Source organism: Ailuropoda melanoleuca, chromosome X (genome assembly GCF_002007445.2).
Source record: "Ailuropoda melanoleuca isolate Jingjing chromosome X, ASM200744v2, whole genome shotgun sequence".
In the NCBI taxonomy this organism is placed as follows: Eukaryota; Metazoa; Chordata; class Mammalia; order Carnivora; family Ursidae; genus Ailuropoda; species Ailuropoda melanoleuca.
Genome location: NC_048238.1, coordinates 26,881,364 through 26,908,549, shown reverse-complemented (window position 1 = coordinate 26,908,549; position 27,186 = coordinate 26,881,364). Strand labels below are relative to the sequence as shown.

The 27,186-nt window shown below is 38.3% G+C and overlaps 1 protein-coding gene and 1 pseudogene across 9 annotated transcripts in view; one reads left to right on the top strand and one right to left on the bottom strand.

Moving 5' to 3' along the window:
- Positions 1–27,186, top strand: part of DMD (dystrophin) — a 2,070,581-nt gene that overhangs the window by 1,592,234 nt on the left and 451,161 nt on the right. The gene's annotated exons all lie outside the window — the stretch shown is intronic.
- Positions 1–27,186, bottom strand: part of LOC117797479 — a 104,633-nt pseudogene that overhangs the window by 1,054 nt on the left and 76,393 nt on the right.

Sequence of the window (27,186 nt, the reverse complement as noted above, 5' to 3'; positions counted from 1 at the left end):
AGAGATTCAGTAATATAGCTAATGCCCCTTCCTTGAAAATTATTGTGAGTTTTATCGCACCAGATTGGGGGGGGAAATAATTAAAAATAAAAGCCTATGAAATAAATGTTTAGTTTCCTGGGACGAATAACACAATGTATGCATCTAATTACTGGGATAGATAATGATAATAACCCACTTTAAAAAAGAAATACTATGTGCCAGGCAACGTACTGGGTGCTTTGCTTCCATGATGTAATATCATTGTACCATTCTTACAGATGACAAAGATCAAAGTTCTGAGAGGTTGGGTAACTTCTGCTAAGGTGATACCACTATATACAGAGAAGTCAGTTCTTTGAACCTAAGTTTGACCTTCTGACCCTCGAGTCACCTTACTCCCCTGCCCATTCCTCTAAACTGACTGAGCCTTCCAGGCAAAGACTCAAGATAACCATAAGCAAGTCTCAAATAATTCACCTAATAGGAATTTGTGGGTTACCTACTTCCTAAAAGTCCCTTTTCCCTTTACCTTTTTCAGTCTAATTTCGACATTGACCTCTCAACTGAAATGCTTCTCTATGAAACCACCATAACTTCCAAATGCAAATGCTTTCACCAAGTGTTTCCTGCCCTAGAAATCTCTGCATCACTTGTGATTATTGCCCACCACAGTTTCTGGGAAAACGTCTCACCTTTTGACTTGCTGGGGTCTTGTGTTCTACTAATTTTCTCCTACCTCTCTACTCATTCTTCTTTCTTTACTGAGGACCAATTCTGGTCTGTCTTTTCTGCCTTTATTAGTTTCATTCTCGTCATTCTTCTTTCTTTACTGAGGACCAATTCTGGTCTGTCTTTTCTGCCTCCATTAGTCTCATTCTCTCTGGTCAGTAGTTACTAAGCGTTGCTCGTGTTGTAGGTATTAGACTAGCAACTGTCTTTCACCCTTCTTTAATCCAATGATTTGAAGATTTTTACCTCTTTCCTGTATCAGTCCTGTATTTCTTACTATATGGGGGCCATTTCTTACTCAAATGTCTCACAGACATTAGAAACTCAATGTGACTCAACTGGGCCATCACTTGGATACCAGGTCTTCACCTCCTCTCCCACCATTCATTACACTATGATCTGAAAAGATTTCAAACCAAATAGTCCTTTCTACATCTCTTCACTTGCCCTACTTTCTAGTTCATTTTCCGTATCAATTTTACCCACCCCCTCCCCCAAAGCCTTTGCACCCATTGCTTTCTCTCCGGTCTCCTAACCACTACTCGAATGCAAGCTCCTAGGACGTGTTAGGGCTCTCCACTCCTTTCTGCCCACTGCATGGCTCCAGTCCAGCTTGCAGATTGCCATTTCAAATGAGGCTTCCTAAGGTATATCTTGGATTGTAAATAGATTAGAAATTTCATGCAGGGAGGGATTTTATTCCCTTGTATATTCCCATTACCGAAGACAGCGCCCAGCACATGATAGGCACTCAATAAATATTTGTCAAATGAATGAAAGAATATATGGTTCTTCTGTTCAAACACCTTTTATGACTTCTCAAACCCTTCAGAATATTCTGCACATGACTTCACCTGGCTCTCCAGAATGCGCTCCCAATCTCAATTTCTAATCTTATTTCTTCTTTTTCCTCTCCATGTACCCTCAACTCCTACTAAAATGTACAGCTAGCCAGCCTCTTTTGCTTCTTTTGATGACCTTGTTTCTTGTCTTGGGATTCCTTTTCCTCATCTCAGTTTACCCTGATGCTACCTATTTGTCAAAGAAAGCCATATTGAAATCCTCCCTTCCTCCATTAGCCCCCCAGCTGGAAGACATCTTGCCTCCCTCTCCATTTCCACAGATATTTCTCTGCATTTTAAATGAAGTTTAGTGCTTCCTATATTGTATCTGAGAGGCTGGAGAAGACAGTTTTTAATAGTGTGGGCTTTAAAGCCTGACTGCCTGGGTTAAAATTGTGATTCTGATACTCACTGACCATGGACACATTTCTTAATTGCCCCCAGTTTACACAGCTGTAAATCAGGGGCAATGATAATGTCTGCCTCATCAGGTTGTTGTGAGGGTGATGCAAATTAATATATGTGAAGTGTTTAAAACAGTATTTGACACATAGTAAGAAACCAGCTAACATGGCTAGTATTATTATGTTATTACTCTTATCAGGTATCTACAGATTTGTACACACCTGATAATAGTAATGACACTTTATATAGAGACACCTTATATATACATATATATTTGATAAATAAATTTTTGTATTGCTTATTTCACTGTAGACTATGGGCACAATTCTTCATTTGATTTGGGTGAGAAACTATTTAATAAGAATGAATTAATGAGTGAAACTGTCTGAAATATTGGCATATGAATGTTGGAACTCTGATTTTTAAAAAGCAAAAGCAAAAACAAAAAGCCTTGTCTGTCTAATGAAGAACAGATTAATAATCTTCGATACATTTTAGTTCTTAAATGTCAATATTGACATGTCTGAAAAACTAAATCCTTCAGGTACAAACCTTAACACCCCAATTCTTGAAAATAAACATACTGCACTGAAAATTAAAAAGAGATATTTTATCTTTCATAGTACCCTCCTTGAAGGAGAAATATTAGTTTACATGCCCTTCTCTTTCAATCAAACACCAGGTGTTAAGATTCCCTGAAATACACTATAGTAAAAGCAGTTTGTTTTTCCCAGTCTGACCAACATTGGAAGCCACATCAATGGCTCATAGCTATGTTAATAAAATTAATAAAGTTGTTTTACTTTTTTATTTTTTTAAAAGATTTTTTATTTATTCATGGAGGGACAGAGCGAGCAAGAGCACAGCAGGGGGGAGGGGCAGAAGGAGAAGGAGAAGCAGACTCCCCACTGAGCAGGGTTCCCACTGCAGAGCTCAACCCCAGGACCCTGGGATCATGATCTGAGCAGAGGGTAGACGCTTAACCGACTGAGCCACCCAGGCGCCCCAGTAAAGTTGTTTTAAATGTAAAGTATGAGACAGTAGCAGTGAAGACAGCAAGAAGGCTGGGACTCTTCGCTTAACTTTCTTTGATCACTGTTAGACCCTAGACAAGGTCTGTGCAATTTCAGGCCTTCTCCTCCAAACAAGAATAGAAAAGGTCCAGCAAAGTCTGAGCACAGAAAAAGTCAAAGAATTTCATGTCACCTTCTCCTTCTCCCTTCCTCCAACCTTGAAGGGTCTTTTTTGAGGGTTAGTGGTCTTTCAGAGACTTTCTAGGTAAAAAAAGATACTCCTTTATGTGGTGGGTAGCAGTGCACCCACTTCCAGGTGGAAACTTCTAAAAGCGTGAACTGGGGGGATCAAATAAAAGGATGTTCAATCTTGTATTTACAAAGTATTTTTGAAATGAACTTTGTAAGTGTCTCTCTTGTGGCTTTCATAATTCTGACAATAAAACATTTCAGGTATTAGTCAAAGATGAATAGTATTCAAAATCATTTAGGTGATCAGCGTGTGATTTTCATTCCGCATGAGGTCCATTTGCAGTTTACATGGTTTTCTAAATTACATTAAAATAAAATGTCAAAAAGTTCACATCTTTTTTCATATTTAACGGCATCAGTCTTTGAAGAAAGGTTATTGAGCAAAGGTCTATGCATAAATCAGCCATTCCCCATAGAGGTAAAAGAAGCCATTACACCTGGTTATGAAAGAGAGTTTCATGAATGCGAGAGAAATAAATCATTCCCCACTGGAGATCATATTAGTCGAGATGGAAGAATGTCTATTTCCTGATAGTGAGAAAGCCACAAATTATTTTTGTTTGCTCCTGCAACTGTGGTTGTCCTTGAGAATTCTATTAGCAAGTTGACTCTTCAATATTATTTTAATATTATTATTATTATCATTATCATTATTATGACTTAACCATGATCCGAGTCTTTATATGTAATCTTTAAAATCTCTCCAGATTTTACTTTCTCCTCTCTAATTTCTGTTCACCTCCACCACATTTTATTTTTTGTATTTTTTTAAAGATTTTATTTATTTATTCGACAGAGATAGAGACAGCCAGCGAGAGAGGGAACACAAGCAGGGGGAGTGGGAGAGGAAGAAGCAGGCTCATAGCAGAGGAGCCTGACGTGGGGCTCGATCCCATAACGCTGGGATCACGCCCTGAGCCGAAGGCAGATGCTTAACCGCTTTGCCACCCAGGCGCCCCACCTCCACCACATTTTAAGATATATTATCCCTTGGGAGTTACGGAAAAAAAGACTTCTCTGCAGAAAGCAGCTTATCCCCTCCTCTCAGGAGCTGACCACATTTCACTTCTATCCTTTGCTCTCAATTCAACAATTCAATACTGGATTCAATTCAAGGCTGTGACCCCAAATAGAATGAGACCTGGATATTTATGAACTGCTTGGCCAGGCATTCTTCCCAATGATTTACTCCATAAATTCTATTTTTACTTTTTAAAGTCATTTCGCGAATGGTTGGAAAACTGTTGTACATTGCAGTTTCAAAACCTGGAATGAGTATAGATAGCATTTTTACTGGCTGTGGGAAAGTGTCGACATTTTCTGTTTGGGAGTAGAAACCAATGGTTGTTATTTGGATTCAACCATTGAACTGATCAGACAATTCTAAATTCATTTCCCACCCCTGACCTAAAAGAAATTTTTATATTCACGCAAGGTATACACATAGGAGACACATACTTTTTGAGTTGATTCACGAACAAGACTTTTAAGGTCAGCCGTTGAGAAGTAGATCTGCCACAGGTCAGCAAAGACGTTTGAGGATCCAAAGGTTGATAAGGGCTCTACTTGACCCCAAGGAACACTTGATCCTGGAGGGACCAGGGGCAGGACAACAGAGAGATCTAGCCAAGGAGCTAAGGGATATAGTTCAGGTGGGCGCAGAGTCCTTTGGTCTCCCAGAGGAGGGGCACCTCCTGCATACCTTCCGGGGAGGACCAGGGGAGGTGTTCCGGTGACCCTTTGCTACATAACAAATCAGCCTCAAACTTAAGGGCTTACCACAGTTGTGCACATTTTGCATGTGACTCTGCAGTTCAAGCCAGGTCAGTGGGGACAGCTTGTCTCTGCTCCTCCTGGTATCAGTCGGGGGCAGGTTGACTGGCTGCTGGACGATCTACTTCCAAGTGGGCTCACCCACCTGCCTGACAAATGGGTGCTGCTGTCAGCTCCTCTTTGTGTGGGCCTCTCCAGGGGGCAGTTTGGGCTTTCTCACAGTGTAATCGCTGGGTCCCCAGAGAGGCCATCCCAAGGGACAAGAAGCTGAAGCTGCTGGTTTCTTAAGGTGTGACCCAAAACCTAGCATAGTTTTGCGTCTGTCATTTTTTTTTTTTTAAGAGAGAGAGCTAGTGGGGTTGGGGAGGGGTGGCAGAGGGAGAAAGAGAATCTTAAGCAGGCTCAATGCCCAACACGGTGCCCAACATGGAGCTCGATCTCACGACCTTGAGATCATGACTTGAGCTGAAGTCAAGAGTCCAACGCTTAACCACCTGAGCCACCCAGGTGCTCCCCCCGCCCTAGCTGTCATATTCTTTTGGTCAAGCCAGCACAGAGCCCAGATTTGAGGGATGGGACATGAACTCCACCTTTCCATGGGAAAGCATTAGAACGTTCTGGGGCCATGTTATAAAGCTGCCACAAAAAGCCTCTTGTAAAAGATACTAAGCTGAATATTCAATAGCAAGTAGGCATTATCCAGGTCAAGAGAAGTTCTCTTTGCCCAGAATACCCTTTCTGTCCTGTTCCACCTGGCTAACTCCTACTTCAAGCCTGGGTCAACCCACCTTCTCTCAGAAGCATTATCTGGCCTTGCCCCAGGGTGGATATATACCAGTGTACTGCTGTTTTTAAAAAATAAAGCTTCTTTTCTCCCTACAATAGAACATATATCAAATAACTTCCCTTCTTACTTAAAAGCTGTAAAATACTCATGGCAGTAACTATATAAAATAAAAATAAATCTTAAGTGCAGTAAAGTCTTTTTCAAATAGCAATGTAGATGCGTACATTTTTACTTCCCTATTTGCTTTCTCTACTCTTTGCCCCAAGGCACATTAATTGTATCAGGTCTCATGGACACCAGTGTGGATCAATTAATTTTCGGAATATACCTGTTAGTAAGCTCGTCTGCATAGTTCTACTTGCTAATCCAGGCACAAGGTAGCCTTCGGGAGGTCTTGGTTTCTCTGTTTAATCATCTCTCCTATCATTCTCTTAGTGCATCTGCCTCTGTCTGTCTTTCTCGTTTCTCATTTCTTTTTGTTTTCAAGTGACTTTCAACTAAGCAGAAAATGCATTTCACGTCTCTGTGCCTGCCTCCAGGCTCTATCTATTTCACTCACTGAGGACTGCCCTTCCTGAAATCTTTCTCTCTTTTAGCAGCCTCTGCCCAGCTGGACAAATGATAGGACCTCATTTCTTAAAGGGCCAGAACACTGTCAGGAGCAAGCACTTCAAAGGATTCAGCAAATCACAACATGAACTAATGTGGCTAAATCTTGAAGGCAGTATGCTAAGTGAAATAAGCAGGCAAGGATTAAAATTGTTTCATTCCACTTATGAGGTACCTGGAATTGTCAACTTCATAGAGACAGAGAGTCCAATAGTAGTTACCAGGGGCGGGGCGGGGAGGGGTGTGGTTGTGAGGGGATTTGGGACTTATTGTTTCATGGGTACACAGTTTCCGTTTGAAAAGATGAAAACATTCTGGAAATAGATGGTGGTGATGGCTGTAGAGCAATGTAAATGTACTTAATGCCACCAAATTGTACATTCAAAAATTGTTCGAAAAGTGAATTTTAGGTACGTTTTGTCACAGTGACAAAGGAAAAAACCCATGACCAAACAGATAGTTGAAGGACTTTCTATGGAAGTAATACAGTATCAGAGAGTGCAGTGTATCTCATTTTACAGGTCCAGAGATCCGGTTACTGATTCTGACCACTAACCTGTGTGATCTTGGGGAAACTAGAGGCTTTGGGGATCTAAGGTTTATTTGATGGAAAATGATGAAGCTAGACAAAAGAAATGTTTCTCCCAGTTCACATACAACCTGCACCATCTTTACTTGGAAAGTTTATTAAAAATGCAGTGTCCTTCGAAGTAGGCGCTCCAGGGATGAGCCAGGGAATCTGCATATTTAAAGAGCCCCCAGGTGGTTCTTGTGCCCATTTAAATTTGAGAACCACTGGACCAGATGCTTCTTTAAGGCCATTTCAGCTCTGAATTTGACAAATTTTGATTCTGCAGGGCAAATTCTCTATGCTTATGCAGGAGAAGGAAATGAAGAAAAAACTAGACTTTCTGCTTGTGTTGGAGAATTTTTCATTTGATATCTTCATCTTTAATGCCTAGCCAGTCAGGAATAGTATTGTTTATTCCTCCCACTGTTTTGGAGAGGCATGGAGAAAAAGCTAAGCCAGATGGTACCGAAGAAGATTTACATTACCATTTTCTTTCTTTTTCCCTTTGCATATTATATGAAACTGCCCATGCCTCCATGATCATTAATTTAATGTTATGATCTAATGGCTCATGATGTTAAATTATAACTTAGCCTAACATGACCAAATTACAGTATTAGAAGGAAAGTTTCTTTTCTCAGGTTGATTTCTATACCTGAAACCAATTGTATTATTGGCTAAATTTTTCATAATTATGTCTCAGCCTTGATTTAAGCAATCTTCTCTCTTTCATAGAAATGCTCTTGTTAAACTAGACCTGGTTTATAATCAATTTCTCAGAAATACCGTCAAGAAAAGGAAAAAGTTTTGCTTTGTTTTGGGATGTGTTTGTGTGTGTATGTGTGTGTTTACAGTACTGAAATAGATTCTGTTGGGACTATATATAAGATAAACAGTAAAGGAGGGGTGCATGGGTGGCTCAATCGGTTAAGCATCTGCCTTCGGCTTAGGTCACGATCTCAGGGTCCTGGGATAGAGCCCCGCATCGGGTTCCCTGCTCAGCGGGGAGTCTGCTTCTCCATCTCTTTCTGCTCCTTTCCCCCACTCTCATTCTCTTTCTCAAATAAATAAATAAATAAACTCTTAAAAAAACTAAAGATAAACAGTGAATGAGAACAGTCTGATAGTTGTCACAAACACTTGATGGTGAATGAATTATCTAAGTGTTCTTAGAAAGGCATAACACCTTCAACTATATTTTACTAACCAATCAGTACAGCCCTAACCACATTTGTCTTGAATAAATGGTTTTACACCTATAACTTTATGTTTATTCTCCTTTTGCAGATGGGCTCAAAAAATAAAGTTTGTCATCCTTGGTTAATTCAAGGAGAAAATTTTATTGTTAACAAGTTTTTGTTGTTTTACTTATTTGAGCTTTGTTCCCCAAATCTGTTTTTTTGCACATAAAATATTTGGTGTTATGAATCTGATTAGAATTAAAAATAATTGATTTAACAGAGAGAGAGAGAGAGAGAACAAACAAGAGAAATATACAAACCACACGCTTTGCTCTTTTTATAAAATCCATCAAGCCACAGGAGAAAGGCCTAGTAAGACGAGGGAAAAAGAAACATGGTGGTAGCAAGTTCTGCTGCTGCTTTCACCAAACGCAATGCCAAGAAGTCTGAGACAGGTTGTGGTGGAATTTAGGCTCGGTAAAACTCAGGCAATTGACCTGCCATGTGAGAATCTCAAAATGAGTTTCGGTGGAGGCATAGGAGTTGAAATCCAATAACATATGCAACAGTGATCAGGCCAGAATTGCACATAGAAAGCAAATTAGTGCACTAATGGAGAAGCCAAATTGAAATCCATTCTCTGAGCAGATTTTCAAACACATTCTTCTACTTTTCTGTTTACAAAAATGGAAACACCACCAGAAAAACAAGAATTCGTTAGACAAGATATCAAAAAAATTGGAATTCTAAGGGGAAAGATAGAATTCAGATGCGCGTGCGCACACACAGTGATGAGAGAGTAGCTTGCTTGAGTGGTGTATCTGATTGAGAAGTCTCTTTGCTGCAGGCCTTCTCACAGGAAGTGACTAATTCTCATGATGTGAGATATTTTATCTTAGATGGTATTGGAAAAGAAAATAAATTTACCCAAAATCCTTAAGGGCAGTGTTGTATTATTATTCCCATATAATATATTCTCTTCAAAAGATAACTCCAGAGTTAGGTAAGATGGGACTTGTGACTCAAATTGCATGCTCCACTCCCTGGACTAGAAATTGCATTGATCTGTCTGTACTCACAGAACACTACTAGAGAATTGCTCCAAATGACAGATGTGTTTGAATTCTTTATACAAGGAACTAAAAAAAAAAAGAAAAGAAAAGGAAAGGAAAGAAAGAAAGAAGAAGAAGAAGATTATTTCTTATATCTAGTAGCAGGTTAATCACAGATGAAATTAATAATAATAATACAGAGCTGTCATCTAGCACAGGAAAATATATGGCAGTATTTACACCCTAAAGAAGTAAGTCAGAGATATAAATAAGCACACCGCATTCTTGTGTTCTGCAATATATTATCTGCTTGAAAGAAACTGTTCTCCTCCCATTCTGCAATCACAACCTTGATATTGCCTCCCTGTGGGTGGAGTGTACCTCCCAACCCCTGGCTTTAGGGCTTAGCTGTGTGATTTGTTTTAGCAAACAACAGGTGAGCAGAAGTGTTGGTGTGCTGGTTTGAAGCCTGGCCCTTAGGAGACCTTGCGTGCTCCGTTTGTGCCTGTACAGTGTGTATGAGAAGAACACGCCCCATCTCAGCGGCTCATCTCAAAAAGAGGCTGAGAGATATACAGCAGGGCTGCGCAAGCCACGCACATCCCGGAGGATAAATGATTGTGGTTTGAAACCATCTGCACCATTTAGCATCATTGTGACAATAGCTCATTGAAACAGCAAATAAAGTCTTGCTGTTCCTGGATATCCGTTGAAAATTAGTATCAGCCATCTTTATAATGAAAATATAAAGCCTGTGTTTTAATTATAATGGTTCACTGTTGAATATAAATTTTTTAAAAATTACATCTTCCTGGGGCGCTTGGGTGGCTCAGTCGGTGAAGCGCCCGCCTTCGGCTCAGGTCATGATCCCAGAGTCCTGGGATGGAGCCCCGCACTGAGCCCCACGTTGGGCTCCCTGTTCAGGGGGAAGTCTACTTTTCCTCTCCCTCTCCTCCTCCCCCCACTTGTTCCTTCTTTCTCCCTCACTCTCTCTCAAGTAAATAAATAAAATCTTTTTTAAAAAATTAGATCTTCCCTTATCTGGTGATGTCATTTTATTAAGCTTATACATCATAGGTATGCTGTTTATTTGTTTATTTAAAAGTAACACTGGTCATGGTTGCAAATACCACCAATCTTGAGGGGATACACACGTCTGTACTAAGTTAAAAAAAAAAAAGACCCCTCCTTACATCAAAGTATTGCATAATAATATGTTTCATTTGAATACTTCATGCATTCCCAGGAGACAGTGAGTGATATTTGGTTTTGTGAGAGAGATAAAAATAAGGAACATTACCATCTGGTTTAACCATTGTGGTGATATGGAATCGTCGCTGTGTTAATTACCCTTGTGGTTTGTCTTCATAGAGATAATTATATGTGAAATTCCTTTCCAATTTGTTATGTAATATTAGAAATACTTCTAAAATTGACATGGATTTATTATGTTACCATCTTGTTGGCATGACCATTAACACTAAACTCATAGGTCCATTAAATGTTTAAAAGCTATAGTCTTCAAAACAAGAATATTATGAAAAGAGATTTTTGAAATAATACTTCTTGCATGCCTTTTGAATAATGGGATTATTCAGTATTTCTTCATGTTTAGTTCCTGAATCTAAGTCATACTGTCTATTTAAAAATAGATGTCAGCTGAAGACAACCAGGCAATGGATTTGTCTTGACAACAATCTTTTTATATATTCAGACTTCATTTGTTATTAGACATGTCTGTTTTTGAAAATTGGTGTTTCTTTACCTTTCTGAATTTAGGGAAATGACTCAAGAGGATAACATTAATTTCCTCTGCCATTTTGGCCAAATCAAATTTGAGGCTTCCCAAAGACAGTCTAATCAATTCGAAGAGACATTTGAAACGATTCCTGTTAATCTATCTTTAAAATGAATTAGTGATGTAAACTGTTGCTGGGTGACTTAGGTACAATTGTAATTTTTAGTTTACCCAGGAGAAGATGCAGTGCCTTCTAAAATGTCACAATGAGTGTGATTATTCAGAATTCTGAGTGATTGGTCCCCCGCAAGTCTTCCTGACGTTATTTTTCCCAAGGGAATTTTGTTCCGGTATTTATAGCAGCTGCAGCCATAACTATTTCTGTCTTATTCCAGTCATAGGTATTACTATATTATTCACACACCTATATTGCGGTCTAAAGAATAAGCGGACTTCATATTCTAGAGGAAGGACCAGATGAAAGGAAGTTTGATGTGGATCTCTATATTCCACATTATGGTTCATGGGTTCTCAGAATTAGCTGAGTAATGCCTTACTTATAGAAGGAAGGTCAGCTGATATCTCTTGCTGCTCCCTGTTCCATGTCGTGAGTGTTATTCTTGTAGAAGAGGAGTAGAGAGTGGGAAGAAAATGAAATCTGTCAATACTGTGAATATATAAATAATAAAAGTGGCAGGGGGACTGATTAATTCTGAATCATCTTTGTAAAATGACTGGAGTCGTGAAAATGCTCAGTCTGAACAGCTGATTGGGAAATGTATGCAATCTGTTGATCAGAATTCATTTGTGAATGCTCTCTTCCAGAGACTGATAGACCAGAGGTCTTAAAAACATTTTGGGCCCCGCGAAAAAGGAAAACGACAGACCTAGGAGATTGCAATTTAAAATGGAAGAAAGTGTTTGCCCACCTTACCCACAACTTTTAAGCAAATAATTGATAAATAAGTCAAAATGCAGTTTAGTTTCACAGAACAGTTTCCGATACTAGTATTTCAGAATACTCCCAATCGATATATACTTGTCATGTGGTGGGAAAATAAAAAGCTAAGTTCTTGGATCATCAAGTAGAAAATTTAGTAAAAAATTTAGTAAAAATAAGCAAAAGCTATAGGTTCGGTTTGGTGAATATATTCACCATTGGTCTTTTCATCTTAGGTAGTATATACATATGATTTTACTTTTTTTAACTAAAGCAACCGTGTTGTGATTTTATATGTATTTTAACAATAGAAGTCCTCTGAGCTAACTCAACAATAATCTGTCTGCGTTGTATGTTATTTATTTCCTTGTGATTTGTAACCAAAACTATGACAGAACTTTAATTAGTAAGATCAACTTACAAACCTGTGTCCTTCACAAAATTGTTTGTTTTGAGAGTTCTTAATTTAAGTACTTTTATGTTCCTTAAACCAATCTACATACTTTGGTTTTTGTTTTGTTTTGTTTAATGTACAGGATTTAAAACTTTGTTTTCTTAAGTTTTTTTTTTTAAACCACATCATCAATATCCATTCTTTGCTGCTCCATTCAGCTAGTAAAATACCTAATCTGTTTTTAAGGATTTGTTTCTTAACTATGGTGTAAAGTTAAGACTAACTTACGACATGTATTTTCTAAATAATATTAGGGTACTTGAATTACCTGTGCCTGGTATTACCACATTCATTATTCACTTTAAGATTTCAAGTGATCCATTCAATGCAGATATATTTTTAAATGATTCATTTATAGCAAGAAAAACAGATATTTTTATGTACTAGGCTATTGGGAAAACCTAGCAAATGATTCTGTTTTTCAATGTCACAAAAAATTACCCATCCATGTCCAAAAACTTAAAATTGAACTTAGTATTCTACTGTCTTTTTGTATATAGAAAAAAAATCTCTTTGTAAAGATCAATTAAGATATAAATTTTCAAACCAAAAAAAATTGTGAATTAGGCATCTTTCTGTTACCATTTATTTTGCAAGTCTAGCAGTAGTTTTTCTTAGGTTATTGGTATTTCATGATCTTTGAATTCAACGTGTGTATTTAAGTGTAGATGGTAATTTGAGCTTGCTGAAATCTCAAATTAATGGGAATGATGGAGAGTATATGACCACTTTAGTGATTCTTATGAAGACGATGCTTTACTGAAGGATATAGGCCTAGCAGGGCATGGTCAGAGAAAGAATCAAAGTCTGGTCAGCCAACCCTCCCCAAGGGTTACAAGCTGCTAGTCAGGTTCAAACTTTTCCAAACCTGCACAAGAGGCCTTAAGGCCCTTTGGCTCAGGAGGGTACCCTTACCATTTCCTTGTCTTTAGCTGCCAAGATTTGTACTTTTACTCATTTCTGAATCAAACTTACTGAATATGGTCTAAACAAAGTATTCGTTCTGCTTTACTATTTTAACTAACCTTAGTATTAATATATACTAAAATAATGTAAGCAATTTTAAAAATCAGTTTTAGTCTTCTCATATAAATGCCTCCCTTAGAAGCAATCTCTTGGAAAGTCCCTAAAATGAAACTTACTTATATTAATGACTGTACATTAGACCCACCTATAGCCACCAGAGTCTGACAGGAACCAGATTTGATGATGCCAAGTGGGCCTTGATTTCTCAACTCATTCTTTTTCCTGTATGGTCTTTTTAATTGCATTATTTACCATTAGTCAAAGTTACAAGTGGTGAACTCTTAAAGTGTTAAAACCTCAAAGGAAAAAATAAAGCTATCACAACTCTTTTTTTAATCTTTAGTATTTAAAATTCATGTATCCAGTTGGTACTTAAAGAGAAAATATGCTGAGGAGCAGTTTGATTTTAAGACTGTATAGAACGTACATCCTATTGAAGTGACTCCCTAGGCAAGGAGAAGAATTCTCGCACTCCAGACTTGGGCGTAAATATGATGATAGCTGCCAGTCATTTGGTTCTGTTTTGAACATTAATTATATGTGCTCTTTTCTTGACCTTGTAACGACAGTATCCATAGATCATAGAATTACAGGGCTGAAAATTTTAGAAATCATTAAATCACTTTATCAAGTGAGGACAGTTAAGCCCGTGAGATACCCATTTTAAAACACATCATTCTATATCTTTACAATACCGAGTTGTCCAATCTAGGACTGTGGTAGATCCCTTCATTTATTTAGATCTGCTTAAATGTCTCATGATAACATATTAAACTTGTATGTGTAGAGGCTTTGTACATCTTTATCATGATTTCTTTCCACGCACTTAATATATTTTAGGACTTTTATTGAGGTGAAATTGACATACAATAAACAATGCAGTATTTAAAGTGTACAGTTGGATAAGTTTAGCATATGTATACACCCTGAAACCATCACTACAATCAAGTTAATATTCATACCCATCACCTCACCCAAACCATAATACTGTGTTTCAAGAATTTTGATGTTAAGAAATTGTCTCCTAGATTCTTCACTTGGTCTCCTGTACTCTTACCATATTACTGCTAGGAAGCTGTCATTCCAATTCAGAGACTACATTAGAAGCAGAAGAAACAGTTGGAGAGGCACATGGAATTGGAACTCCACCTGCAAAATTTAAATTCCCCTCACATTAGTTATGGTGGCTGGAGGTGAATGTAGCTTGCACCCATTCGCGGTAATCGTATGCAAAAAGGAATCTGTAGATGACGAAACAACAGCAGACAGCCAGCTTCACCACACTTTGGAAACGCAACTGATAGAAATGCCAGAAGGCACCTTATCACTTCCTTGGCCCTTTCTAGATAAGAGGACTTATTCCATTTCTGTACAAGAAAGTTTATTTAAGAATCCAGTTTTGTTTTAAACTTGAGCTTGGCATTTTGGAGGTATTCCAAAGACCACAGAAATCATAGTCATTATCATACCACAGCAGACTCCTCTCAAATATTGTAATCTAGAACAGTCTGCTTGAAAACCTGGAAATGCAACCTAGTGAGTTAAACTTGGCTAGTGTTTTGCGTTTTTATTTCTAATCCTGGACATTGGCCAGTCGTTGCTACCTGATCTTGGTACCTGGCATGAATATGAACTTAACGAGAATTTGATACTTTCGAATCATTTGGTCTTTTTTCCTTTACTTGATGGATATCAATTCAGCAGAACTTTCCTGGGCTGTATTGCTTATAAGCCACATTTTGATTTATAATATGTATCAGTTCATTTTGCTACATAATGAATAACCAAACAATTTCTGTGGCTAATAACAACAGATACTCATTTAGCGATTGGTGTGCGGGTAGGTGCTGTTTGGCTGATCTTGACAAGGCTTGGCTTGACTCTGCTTCTCTCCAGGCTGCAGATATGGTTTGAATCTGCCCCCTATGTCTTATTCTGAGAAGCAACCTGAAGGGGCACAGTTTCTCAGGACAATGACCAAACCACAACCAACACATTTCAAGTCTCTGCTCTTAGCACATTTGCTTCTATTCCACTGGCCAAAGTATATCACATGGCCAAGCCCCAAGTCAAGGGATAGAGAAACACTTTCCACCTACATGAAGTCATGGCAGGGGTGTGTATGCATAATTCTACTAGGGATGTGAAACAATTGAGGCCAATAGTTCAATCTACTATATAGTCAGTTGGAGACAGGCTCAACAAGTTCATCAAGTGGAAGGCTGGTTAGTATTTATGGACCTTATAACCCCTAGAAAAGAAAGCAGGATCCCTTTTAGTCTGCTTGAATTTCCTACCCCAATCTTTTGAGTTATCCTGAAGCCTAGAAACATCCATCAGGCAGGAACGAATGGTTCCTTCTTCAGGATTCAGCATGTAAAATATGCAGCATCTCTTTATAGCGGTAGCCAAACAGCCATTTTCTTCAATTTAGAAATACAAATGTGGTTGTGTTAATTTTCAATTAAGAGTTCTAAACTGGTTCTTCTTTGTGACAGTCATTCCATCTGACTATTAATGTTGGCTTTTGACCTAAATTTGAAACGAACACCCAAAATTCAAGGGTCATAATAGTAATAATTTTTCCAACCTGTTTGCATCTGGTTAAAAAAACAAAAATTATACAAGTGCTCTTTTTGACCAATACAAGCATGTGAAGAAAATGACTTCGTTTGATGAGCAGAAATGATAGACGCTTCAAAGGTACCTTAAAAAAAAAAAAAACTAGGAAAACGGAGCCAGTGAATTGACCTCAAGCAAAACAAAAACAAATAAACAAAGCACTAGTCAGCATTTCTCAAGAAGGATGCTATCTGGAAATGATAGGGATCATGGAAGCACATTGAATTATATAGGTCATGGATGTGAAAGTCAAGGCATGAAGCCTTCCTTCACGAAGTAGTGTTATGTGCTTGGCAGGCCATTGTTGTTAAAAGAAGCCACCTAAAGTGAATCAAGCAGCATTAAAGTTAAAAAGCTGATGTGTAAGCTTCATCTAAGGCAGCACAAGCCATTCCTGGAGTATATTAAAATAAGTCAATTTGTGCCTATCAACACCTAATTTGAAGATTTTCATAGGAAGAAGAGCCCCTAAAGCATCATTCCATGCTGCTTTGATGTTTTTTTCTTTTTATAAAGTATTACCAGTCTCAATAGGAAGGAATTGATAATATTTTTATCCAAATCAGGAGGCTAATTGCTTCCCAAGATATGTTTGTGGTATAGGTGTCGCTTCCAAAATAGCATTAAGAACAATATTTGGGCAAATTTATTTAATATCATCTTTTTCCTTTTTGCCCTAAAAATACTTCCTTGTTTGTATAGCACGTGGTGTCAGTAAGATTGTTTGTGATAAAACCATCTTACAGGGATTTGCTTACAAAGCTCTCCTAAGTTTGAAAAGATGCAGGAGAAAATTTGTGTAACTGTAGCTCACCCGCAACACAGAAATAGTAATTGCAGGGCTAATTTTATATTGCTAATTCAGAAAGAAGTCATGTTCCCTGTCCCTTTACAGAGCTGGACTCTTCTTAATCAATTCCAGACTAGGGAAACCTACAGGTGGCCAGTGATCTTGGACAGGTGAATAATGGAATATGGAGGCCATGTCTGTGATCAGCCATATAAACACTGCCTAAGTCTGATAACTGAGTAATTACCTACGTATCAATGTAATATATTGTTAATGCATTAAACATTTATTTATAGGGGAATTATTGTAGAGCTGATACAGCACAGCCACATCAATCCCGTTGTGAGGTTAGACCATGTCAGCTGGTTTTGTGGTGGGAAATCAGTATAAACATAATCCTAAATGTCCATATTTCATGATGATTAGTAATAACCAACTTCTGTATAACACTTAAGAGTTGACTAACCACTTTCCCATCCATTGATACAAGTACTACAGTAACTCTGTGAAGTGTTGAATCCTTGTCCTGTTCCATGGTCTCATTTGTTGCCCCTTTGTGTTTGTGTCTCAGGCAGGGTCCCAACAGGAAACAGAATTATGGTGATTTGAGTGCCTACTGAGGAGTAGGCAGAGCATAGGAAAGTCATGGAAGGTGGCACAAGACCCCTGAGCTAACAGCAGCAGAGCTGTCATTTCTCCTAGGCCTGAAAAGATTAGGGAGGAGGAGAGGTTTCTGAGAAGAGAGAGAAAGAGATCATGTAGATCTTACTGCCTTGGTGGAGCAGTGGCCTTCTGTTCGGGGCTAAAATTGAGGCTTGAATTGACAGCCAGGGAAGGAGACCAAAGCAATCAATATTCTGACCTCAGTCTCTTCCTAGTTCTCTCCATTAGTCAAATCCAACCAGAAAACTAAAGGGCCCAGGAGCTCACGATTGTAATCCTACAAGTCAGCCCCTGGGACAGTGGAGGAAGGGGAGTAAGTGGATCTGGAGAGACAAAGAGAACATCGCTGACACATATGATTTTATGCATTTTTTTCTGTATGATACAAAAAAAGCAGAGAAATGTAATAAGAGATCTATCTTATTAATAATCTCAGTGACCTAAAAATAATACACTTTCTTTAAATATTTAGCTCTCCTGAATTGGTTCAGAAATGTAACTCCACTGCTATAATTTCTATTTATATTCATTAATAGATTAATATTCATCCACCAATGGACTACCCACCATCTGATAGTTTGTTACTGTGCTAGTTTGCAAAATAGAGAATAAACCTGATTTTAAGGACTTACATTCTAGTGCAGAAAAAAATGACCATATTTGTGAAATTTTAAGAAATACACCACATGAGACATACCATTGAGTTAACAAGATCATGCAGAAATGTTTATTATGAACCCATAGTATTTTCAGTATTGCACTGAACAGAGATCATTGTCCTTACACAAGTTAAAATCAGAATCAAATCACCTGCAAAATAACTCACTCCTAAACTTTAAGCTTCTTGAATGTTTCTTTTTTAATTCCAGAATAGTGAACATACAGTGTTATATTAATCTCACTGAAAGGCAGCCTACTGAATGGGAGAAGATATTTGCAAATGACCTATCTGATAAAGGGTTAGTATCCAAAATATATAAAGAACTCATACAACTCAACAGCCAAAAATCAAATAATCCAATTAAAAATAAGCAGAATACATGGACAGATATTTCTCCAAAGAAGACATCCAATAGACACATGAAAAGATACTCAACATCACTGATCATCAGGGAAATGCAAATCCAGACTACAGCAAGTTATCACCTCACACCTGTTAGAATGGCTAACATCAACAATGTAAGAAAAAACAAGTGTTGGAGAGGATGTGGAGAAAAAGGAACCCATGTGCACTGTTGGTGGGAATGTAAACTGCTGCAGCCACAGTAACAGTGTGGAAAACACTATGGAGGTTCCTCAAAAAATGAAAAATAGAACTACCCTATGATCCAGTAATTGCACTACTGGGTATCCCCCCCCAAAAAAAATACAGAAACACTAATTCAGGGGGATACATGCACCCCTGTTTTTATAGCAGCATTATTTACTATAGCCAAATTATGGAAGCAACCCCAGTGTCTGTCCATTGGTGAATGGATAAAGCTGACACATATGATTTTATGCGTATATATAGTATATATATGTGCATATATAATGGAATATCACCATTTGCAATGACATGGATGGAGCTAGAGAGTATTATGCTAAGCGAAATAAGTCAGATAAAGACAAATATCCTATGATTTCACTCATGTGGAATTTAAGAAACAATAAAAAAGAGGGCTTCTTGAATATTTTGGTTATTTTTTAAATACCTCTCATTTCACAGTGTCAAAGCAATATATACACAATCATAGTTTATTGAATGGAATCAAACAAAACTAAAATAGGTTTTCATCAGAGTTAAAGTAGGTTTTTCATCAGGAGTTTAAATATCTTATATCTAAATAATTCCTTTTCTTTCCTTCTTAAGCAATATTCAGTCCTTCAAAAAATATTTATTGAGTATCTAATATGTACTTAACAATGTGCCAGGTGCTATGAAGGATGCCAAGGAAATAGAATGAACTTCTAATTCTTCGGAGTTCCAATTAAATAACCTAAAGTTAAATCAATTTGGGAAGGGAACATTATGCCTTTGAGACGCTAGGTTTCTCTTCATTAGAAAGTATTAAACATTTCAAGTAACTAAACAGATTAAGGAGAATTCAAGGATGCACCTCACTAGTAAATTTGGATTAGACTGGCAAATTTAAGACCTTAAATGGAACTTTTTAATAATTAGAGAAAATTAGAATTACAACATTTGTAGAATCTGTGTTTATCTCTCAACTTTCTTAATCCTTTTCTAAGTATATCTGATGACCAGGTTTTATAACTCAAGAAAATATTTCTATATATTCTGCAAATCTCTTCTTTTAAAAAGCTCTTTAATTTCATATTTTGTTGAAAGTCAAAAGCCTGCGTGAAAATGAGACCAAAGTCAGTGAAAGACTATAGCAGTAAAAATCACATGTGATTTTCTGTCTTGCATAACATCTGTTTTTGACACTTCTTTCATGCTGAACTTTATATGAATTTATTGTAAAAAGCTTTATTGACAGTTAGATCCTATTTTTAAAAGGATTTCTTTTTTCCCCTGAGTGATAATAGTTGTCTTTTCTTAGAGTTCACTAGTTGGAGATACTTTGTAGCTACGTTTCACACTAGGGAAGGTGTAATTTCTGAGCACCTGCATATGATTCCTAGTTCCTGAGGTGTAATTTGCTTAATAGTAGTACTATGCAGTGACATTGGTGCAAAGACATTTTCCTTAATCCACTATATTATTTTCAGTTTCATTCGGCAGTTGTTAAAGATTAAGTCATGAAATGTTTTCATAAGTTGTTTTTCCTGTTTAACTAGGAGGGTTTAGGATCACTCTTCAGTTAAGCATTGCACTCTTCAAAGCGATCAATTGAGAACCGACTACTGAGTAGTTGTACCAAAGGAGTTTAATATTAAAGGACATATGTACACATTTGAATAGGCCAGTATCTCTCATTTCACTTTACTGATTTGTATGCAACAACCCCTTGTATAGTACTTATGACTGTCAATATGTAAATATCATCTCATCTCTTCTTGGGAAGTTCTACCTCCACATTTATTAGAGTCCCTCTTAGTCCTTGAAAGGAAAGTTAAATCCAAAAGAGCAATGAAAGTTGGTCAAAAGAATGAGAAAACAGGAGCGCAATGTATCCTCTCTGACTGAACCAAAACTCTTCTGATTTGTTATGTGGTATTGAGAGATCATACTTCATGACACTACCAAATATCAGAAATAAAATGGTCATATGGAGGTACTGGGAATACTAATAATAGCAGTATTCCTGAAAGGCCTTTTCTATTTGTCTTCACCTTTGTGCATTCCACTACTCCTCGAGGCCTTCCTCTTCTGTAGAACAGTCTACGTGGATTTTAAGCCAATGTGGATTCCTCTTGTTTTGGAATTCCTCTTGAACAGTTGAATTAGAAAGCCAGGAATTAGAAAACCAGAAGAATGTTTTAACCAAGAAGCAGTGAGGGGAGAGTTTCAGCGAAAGGCCAATCTAAAGTAGCCCACTACTGTGGACTCCGTAACGATAGTAGTTGGTGATTAAATCTTGTCTTTCCTACTGATTGTAAACTCCAAGGCATAGTCACATATCCCCTAAGGTGCCTACCTGGATTCACAGCATGCATGCAGTTGGTATTTGTTAATTTATCAATTAACTGAATCTTACACACTATTGAAACTTTCAAGTTTTAAATAGAAGTATTCCTCTCCACCCCTCAATGTCATCCCTGTTATTATTTTTCATGGCACCCAGGTAATCTCTTTTATAGCATTTTCGACTAACTGGAATTATTTTATTTATATATTTGTTTCCTTGATTATTATCTACCACCTTCACTAGACTGTAAGTGCCACAAAGGCAGAACCATACGTCCCCAGTGTCTAGCATAGTGCCTAAGATATAGTAGGATCTCAGTATTTGCTGAATGAATGAATGACCTACTTAAAGATAGTACTTTTTTATGAACTTCATTTTTCTCGAAGTTGTTTTACATCTACTTTCTCCAAAACAAGAGAGAAAGAGAGGGAGAGAGAGGTCTTTCGGGCAAAGGGCTAGAGATTATAAATCTTCTTTATTCTTTCCACAGCGCTCTGTATCCGTGTTTCTCTTAGCATATATAAGAATCGCCTAGAGAGCTTGCTAACATGGGGATTACTTGGTCCCATCCACAGAGATGGTGATCATTCGGTCCCTGGCGGTGACTCTCCTGCTGATCCGTGCAGCACACTTTGAGTAGGACCGTTCTAGGCTGTTAGATGTATGGACGCACGCTCAGTGGAGGGATGTGTGCTGACCCACTGCTAAGTAATGAACATTTTTACTGAGTCATAGATCTTTGAAACTTGTAAGGACTTTGGTATCATCTAGTCTACTGATGGCAGATATCTGATCCATACCCTGTAGTGCTTATCCCCAGTTAGCCCGTGGCCTCAGAATCCTCGGGCTCTCATGGTCACCACTCCAGGTGAGACCCCTCTCTTCCTGACCTAGTCCCATCTTACCCATTAAAGATGAAAAAACCAAAGGTTTCAGAGAGTCTGAGTCTCTTGACAAAGATCCTTCAACTCAGGTCTTCTCAATTCTTGTTCAGCTTTTAGCATCAGGATGGAAATTTCTAAAGATAAGAATCTCAGGCTCTACTGACTGAGCTAGCCGGGCACCTAGAAATTTCCAAAGATAGACTGAAGTGGCTTCTATCAAATTTGAATGTTCATAATATGCAGTACAGAGAATTTCATTCCAACAAAATGAACTTTCCATATGCCTTATTCATCATTCCTTGAAATTTTTCCCGAGTAGGTAGGTCTATACCAGTAAAAGTTAAATTACATCTAAGCCTTCTTCATATAAATCTAGAGTAGCTTACTAAAATACATCGCAAAGTTTTTGTTGTTTCTTATGTGGTTATAATTATGTATGTTTCATTTTAGTAATGCATCTTTTCCACTTCATCAGTATTATGTTATGTTAGCAGTAAGTACAAAATAATTGAGAACAAACTATGACAAATTGAACTAAGCAAAACAAGAAGAAGAAGAAGAAGAAGAAAGCAAATACACTTGTGATCTGAGTTTTTTCCAGTCCTTGAAACTTTGAGAATATCTGTCTTTATTAACTTTTGCTTTTTGCTGATGGTTCCTCTCATTTTATTATAGCTCATAGCATTGTAAATTAATTTAACATGAAAGATAAAAATGTTGCTCTTGAAATGTTTCTCATTAAATTATGGAAAAATATTATAATAAATAAAGGAAAGGAATGCCTCTAGTACCAGCTTCTGTTTGCTCAATTATTGCAGTTCCAAAAGTGAATTATTACACAGTTAACTCAGAGGCAATATTATTGCCATTATGTTATAAAATAGATGAGTTGCAATCTTCAAAAAAAAAAAGAAGGTACAGCATAGGTCCTTTAAAAGTGAAATACCTTTTTTTCTTGTGCTTCATTTAAATGCATACTGACCCCAGTTTTTTGGAGTTCTGGCTAATGATGGGCCCAACTTTCTATTAAGAACTGCAAAGTAAATTTCAGCCAATTACCTCATTCAGGAGAGTCATTGAATGGAGGCACCGCTGAAATTTTGGAAGGCATGTACTGCCAATTAGCTGAAATACAACTCTCGATGGTTACAATCTTTCTAGTGTACTTTTTAATTGAAGACAACCTCTGCAGAGAAGGTGAGAAGTTACTACTTAGTGGTACTTGTTAGGACGGGATCACACATGAGGAAGACGTCTTGTTCATCTGTATCCCTCACAGAGAATGGTACTTAATTCATCCAAAGCATGCAGGGAAGAAGGAGTAAACATCATTTACATGAGCCAGAGCAATTGCTCGAAAGTAAAAAAAAAAAAAAAAAAAAAAAAAAAAAAGAAGAAGAGAAAAGAAAAGAAAAAGAAAAAGAAAAAGGAAAAAAATGGGAGCAACTTGAGGCCCTTCAACTAGATAGGCTTTTTTTTCCCATATGGAATTCAATGCATTCATGTTTTAAAATCCTACAGAAAAAGCTTATATGAGCATACATCTAAACATTCTAGGTGAGCTTTTAACAAGACAAATATTTGAATAATTTATATCCCCTAATACGTAAACCATGAAAGGACACAATCACCTACAAAATGCAAGGCTCTAGAGAATGCCCTGGAGAATACGGCAATTGATCCAACCCAGATCCTACCTTGGGGATTATTTATATGATACGGTACAAATAAATAATTCCAATGCAATGGGGAAATGACACATCCCACCAAAGAAGAGCTGATGAGAGTATTGTAAAAATTTGTAGTTTGGAGAATGTATCAGAAATCCATTAGAAGATTTTCAGATTACATTAAAATGCCCAGTTAATAAACTATGAAAACTATCATAGGATTTAAAGGAATGATCCATTTTCAAAATCTTTTTTATTCTATCTTATAAAACACATTAAGCATCCAAACAGTAGTTTCCAATGATTCAGAAACAGTTACAGGCTATTGCCTCATATCAGAATAATTTACATATGTGTCATGAAAGCTGTATTATAGACACACAGAAGACTTGATGGTCTTCTGAGTGGGAAGGCAAAAGGGCCGTCTCCAAACTGTTGAAGCTGCGTCAGAGGACTCTTAAAAGGAGGGGCACTTTCACCCTCCAGGAGACATCTGGCAATGTCTGGAAGTGCTTTTATTTTTTTTTTTAAGATTTTATTTGTCTATTTGAGAGAGTGAGAGAGCAGGAGCAGAGGGAGAGGGTAAGGGAGAAGGAGACTCCCCGCTGAGCGCAGAGCCCTACAAGGGACTCGCTGAGATGGCGACCTGACCTAAGCCAAAGTCAGAGGCTTAACCAACTGAGCCACCCACGTGCCCTGGAAGCACTTTTAATTGTCACAGTTGAAGTGTAGCAGGTAGGGGCCAGGTATGTTGCCAGATAGCCTACAGTGCACAGGATAGCCCTCCACAGCAAAGAGTCACCCAATCGAAAATGTCATTAATACTGCAGTTGGAAAAAACCTGGTCTAATGTAGTGTTTACTCAGCTTTTCTGAACTTCTGCCCCCTTGCATAGTAATCACAAATGCCCAAGAAATTAAAAAATCATTTAGTCATTTTTGCATGCTGTAAGATAATGAAGTGATTTTAATTATTTAGTATAATTTTTATGATAAAACATTGATAACATAAATACTGCTTCATTATTCAGACCATCATAGCTTATATTAGCATATTAGTTAAGATTTCATAGCATTCATTTACTGAACTTTATAATAGTATTCATTATATAAAGACAAATGTTTTACTTTTTTTCATTTTCACAATGATTCTTTAATAGGAAAATATATAANAACTCTAATAGGAAAATGTATAAATTAATAATATATTTTAAATTACGTGCTGGGTTTGGTGACAAAATATACATGAAAATGTAGACTGAAATTTAACTGTTATATAAGGTCAGAGAAAGCACTTCTACTTTTATGACTGGATATTTGGAATTCTTACCTCCACCCCACCCCCCCTAAAATTTAGCTAATTTGATTTTTGTTTGTTTCTAAACCATGAGATAACAGAGGCTCAAGTTGACATTTTCAAGCATATCTTGGAAAAATACATTTTGAGCAACAGTTGAGCACCATTTCATTCTGAGATTTTTTTTTTTTTACAAAACCAGAATATTTATATTACAAAAAAAAAAAGAGTTACAATGCACAAGATACATCATTCGCGCACAGCTAGTGCTGTTGGCATCCTGGAGAAAGTGGGGCCCAACGTGCACTTATCTAAGGGAGCAAATCAATAAAAATCTATCTTCCCAGAGTGGGGTGGGAGTACGCTTGGGAGAAGCAGGTCTGTAGCTCTTCCCCCAACAATCCCTGGGACTGCTGTCACAACCCATTGCTCGGAACAGTTCTCAGCACCCTATCCCAAGAGTCGGTAATGAGACAAGATGTGGAAAAACCCTGACTTGCCCCTTAAAGACTCCCTCCCCCAGAATGTAGTGGTTTGTGGGTGAGGCCCATCAATCTGGTCTCAGGCTTAGTCTTTACATTCTGGCATGGGAACAATTATTATTACATATCCTTCCTTGAAAAGAAAACAACTTTCCTATCCAGGCCACTTTCAAAAGCTGGAGTGCTGGGGGCAGAGATTCAGATGAAGCACAGCAGGGAGGGATTGTTCCCAGAACCCCCGTGAGTAATTTGGATAGAGCATGGTTGGAGTTCATTTGCATCACCCCCTCCCCCCTCCTCTGCCGAGAGGGAAGAGGGGGTGATGCTGCGGACCTTGGCCTGAGATACAGGGCAGAGCCAGCTGCCCCCTACCCATCCTCTCCGCACTTTCTCCACTGCTCTGGCAGAAGTGACCCTTCTTGGGCTGGGGTGGCAGCTTGGATTCCGTGGCGTGGTGGTCTCGATCTCCATGGTTGCAGCTCCTGTCCCCCTTTGACTGCGCTTCTGCCCGTTCTGCCCTCTCTCACCACCAGTACAGAACACCCCAGCTGGGCTGGTGACCCGGATAGATTCTAGGCCCTTAGCCGACTTCTTAGAAGTGAACTCCACTGCCTCACCCTCTTTCAGGCTCTGGAAGCCCTGCAGGTGCAGCTTGCTCTGGTGCACAAGACCTCCGGGGGGCGGGGCAAGCATGACCCCAGCGCAGGCGGTCACGGACAGGAAGCTGAAGCCCATGTGCGTTTTAAAGCACTTACAGATGCCAGCCCCACGCAGCAGCTGCAGCTCCCCTGCTGCCAGGACTGCGGCGTCCTCATGCCTCCTCTGGTGCCTTGGCGCAGCCACCTGCAAACTGATGCTTTGACACAGAGCCCGTGGTCTTTGGCTGAGCGCGTGGCGCCGGGCCCCAGGTCTGGTGACTGCTGGCCCCAGAGAAGTCCGGAGGCAAAGGGGTGGCTCGGAGAAGAGGCTGCTCCCTCTTCCCCAGCACCCCTTCTGAGATTTTTATTTACCTGATGGGTTGCGGTGGCTGGGCATCAGAATTGTGAAAAGCTGCTCCGGTAACTCTAACGTGCAGCCAACTTTGAGAACCTCTGCATGTGTGTCGTATTCCACTCGGAGGACTGTAGATAGAGGGTTCACATTCCTGTCCAGCTGTTTACCAGCGATCTTTATGACCCTGGACAAACGACTTAGACCATATGCCACAATTTCNTGGACAAAAGACTTAGACCATATGCCACAATTTCGTCATCTGTAAAAGGGGGCAGTAAAAATTTCTTTTGGATCATGTATATATGTCATTTACAAATCAGTTCCCTCTGAAGATCATCTTGAGGAAAATGTGCAGAATTATTACTATTTATAGTTTTTTCGGAACTTTTTGTATTTCAAGGTCAGTGTTGCTGATGGCTCCTGTTGTTACCCAATGATCCAAATATGGATATAGGTTATAAGGATTAAAAACAATTTAAGACAATTATAACAGCCAAAATTCATGGTAGCTAACAGTGTTGAGTAATTAAAGCAACTGAGGAACTGAGTCATGTGCACACCTCTTTGATCCTTCCCGCCATGTATTTGGCATTGTCATTTCATTACATATAACTAAATTACATGTACATGCACACACACAAAGTTTTTCCAGAATACCTTCACTAATATGAACACCAAGAACATTTTTTGTGAACCCCTGGGAAATTTCATGAAAATCAGTTTGGAAAGGTTCTGCTTAAAACTGTTAGAGATGCAATCACAGATAGATTTAGCCAACAAATAGTGATGAGGAGAATATAATAAAACTCCAGCTGGACATGTACAAATGAGTCTAAACCATTATAATTACACAATCA